Raw genomic sequence first — 2500 nt, forward strand, 5'->3', positions numbered from 1 at the left:
TTGTGTGTAAAATCTTAAGTTGTCATTTCCTGTAAGTAAAATGTTTCATGCATACGGACGGATGTGTACTTATGCCCCCTAACCTAATCTGACTTAATCTAAGCTAGCCTAACCTAACCTAGCATAGTTTCGCATGACAGAAGCATGACATAAAAAATAATATAACCTACTCAAACCTAGCATATCATACCCTAAACTAGACAACATAAGGACTGGGAAACATCCAGAGGACTCATGTACATCTAATAAAACAGGAGTAACGGTCACTCTTGTATGCAGCTCGTGTTCCAATTGCTGCTTTAGCCATACCTTGTGTTTTACATGATTTGCTTATACTTCTAGCTTTGCATTTGGATCACATGACCTTTTAGTCATTTTGAACATATTTTGAATATATTATAAATAATTTTAAAATGGGTATCTTTTTAATTACTAATTTTTAATTTTTAACAACATTGAAGTTTTTGACGAAATCCATCTTTTTTTCTTATATATTACTCACCTATGAAAAGATCGCGGAACGTTCATATTTCTGTTATCTGGTCCTTATACTCTGTATTGAACAAAGGTACACAGATACTTGACTTTGCTTGTTTGTTTGTTTGTTTGAAGGGCTTTCTTATTCTGCCATATCGTTCCCCAAAAAGATGATCGCGAACTCTTTATAGTTATGCTATCTGACCCGCATACCATGTGCTCGTATATCTGACTCGCCACTTAAAGAGTTTGCCACCCCGAGTTCTATGGCAAGAGGCGAGATGGGTGAATGAACACTTAAGTAGGAAATAATGGGGGGGGTTACATATTTCGTTTGGAAATTAGAGTAATTAAATTCTTTGTTTCCTATACAAGAATAGCTGGAGATGTTTCGTTGATTGTCCCATTAGCTGCCGCTCGGAAAGTTATCACATGACGCTCACATCATACTGCACGTTTCACGACATAGAACTATACAAAAATAATAAATCTGTAAGAATATATATATCAGGAATGATTCATGAATCTGTTTTGGCCTCATTTACTCAGATATCTGACGCTGTAGTACCAATTTAACATCAAAACGAGACATGTCCGTGGAAAATATTAGTATTAATGATATGCCCATGTGTGTTACATGTGTGAAATATTTCTTAATGGTGGGCATAATTTTCTAAAAGATTGCCAAGTCTCTTATCTGTGGTATTTCACTGAGAAAACACAGATACACTTAATATTCACTTCATCAATGTCATGACAAATTTAGAATAAATTCCTTTCATCATTTGATAAATACCCACAAACCTCTGTCACACGCCTATTAAAAGAAATATTTACCAATACTCACTATTTTCGTTTCGAACTGAACTGACGATGTCTTGAGATAAACCAAAAAGAAATGACACTAGCTGGTTATCATGCCCCACGAATAATCACAGACAAACTGAAGACCTCGGTACTCCCACGGGAGTCCAAACAGCCGAGTAATTCAGACTTAAGTCACTATCAGCTGACTGTAAGCCTGTCCAATGGGTGAAGTGTTTACTTTCTATGTCACTCTAGTAGAGCAGCCAATCAGAGGCCGTTTTGGCGTTTCACCGGCAACTCTCGGTGAGTAACCTATGACGTCATTATACGTCATATATTCCGAGATATGATGATGAGTCATTTGGCTTCCAATATCCCTTTAGATCACGTGGTTGAATTAGAGCAATATTCAAGATATGCATTTCAAAGCTCTGTGAGTTTACGCGTCACATGTGATTGGGAAATGTTTTCAGATCACAGTGATATTTAAAAGTAGAACAAAACAAAACAAAAACTCCCTAACATATTCTTCTTAACAGTTTCACAAATAAACACTTAAACCTTCTTCTAAACACGAGTCAAGAACACGAAGCAGAGGTGAAAAGATATGCCACGGACTACCGAAGACAAGGCATTAAATGTCTCGAGCAGAAAAGCGACAAACAAGCAAAGCTTCTTACGCGGGGTGCCTGAGTTGCCAAGTTATGATTTCTCGCCTGCGCCTCATCATCGAACTCTTACGAAACTTCTCGATTCAATTTCCGTCTTGTTTGAAGATGTTTTGTCCGGGTAGGAAGTTTCCCTTTGATTCTGTGATTAATTTTATTAAAAGTTGACTGTTTTTTATTTTAAATGTATTTACGTTTTCTGTTGTCTATATCTTCAGTGATTCGTTCTGGTGTAGAAGAGGAAACAAGGAAACTAAAAAAAGGAATACATATTTCCGTGTGTGTGTGTGTACGTGTGTGTGCGTGTGTGTTTATATATATATATATATATATATATATCTATATATATATATATATATATATATATAAATATATATATATAATTATATATATATATATATAATATTATATATATATATATATATATATATATATTATATATATAATATATATATATATATATATATATATATATATGTATATATATGTGTGTGTGTGTGTGTGTGTGTGTGTATGTATGTTTATGTATATGTATATATATATATATA

The 2500-nt window shown here is 34.1% G+C and overlaps 1 protein-coding gene across 1 annotated transcript in view; it reads right to left on the minus strand.

The window, feature by feature from the left end:
- Positions 1 to 1908, minus strand: part of GlcT (ceramide glucosyltransferase) — a 75815-nt gene extending 73907 nt beyond the window's left edge. The window contains exon 1 of the mRNA XM_086534330.1: positions 1325 to 1908. The gene's annotated coding sequence lies outside the window, so the exon portion shown is untranslated. The remainder of the gene's footprint in view (positions 1 to 1324) is intronic.
- Between the last annotated feature and the right edge of the window lie 592 nt (positions 1909 to 2500).

Source organism: Penaeus japonicus, unplaced genomic scaffold (genome assembly GCF_977035675.1).
Source record: "Penaeus japonicus unplaced genomic scaffold, GWHDUDI00000001_assembly GWHDUDI00000001, whole genome shotgun sequence".
Taxonomy (NCBI): domain Eukaryota; kingdom Metazoa; phylum Arthropoda; class Malacostraca; order Decapoda; family Penaeidae; genus Penaeus; species Penaeus japonicus.